Below are 368 nucleotides of genomic sequence, written 5' to 3'. Positions count from 1 at the left end.
TATGGGGAGGAAGTGGGAGGGGAGCTGTTGCATTGTGGTAAACTGTGGTCAATGTCATGAGACAAAGTATATGTAAACTGCTGTATGGAAAGTGAATTTGCTCTGTAAATCTTCACCCAACTCACAATTTATTTCATTTGTTATTTTCAAATTATACATTCTTCTAAGCATAACCTTCTCCCAAGACTGGTTTCTGCTGAGGACTGTAGTCTATGAAGCAAGATGACCCTGGGAAGAGAGACTCTGAGTCCGGGGTAACCATGGCAAAGAACAAAGACATTCCTGGCCGCCCAAGAGATCTTCAACCCCCTTCCCACCCACCTTCCTTTATAATCATGCTTATATATCCCTTTTCTCAGGGAGACAGA

Source organism: Orycteropus afer, unplaced genomic scaffold (genome assembly GCF_000298275.1).
Source record: "Orycteropus afer afer isolate SDZICR_OR568_19922 unplaced genomic scaffold, OryAfe1.0 scaffold00829, whole genome shotgun sequence".
Lineage (NCBI taxonomy): Eukaryota > Metazoa > Chordata > Mammalia > Tubulidentata > Orycteropodidae > Orycteropus > Orycteropus afer.
This window is presented reverse-complemented; position numbering follows the sequence as displayed.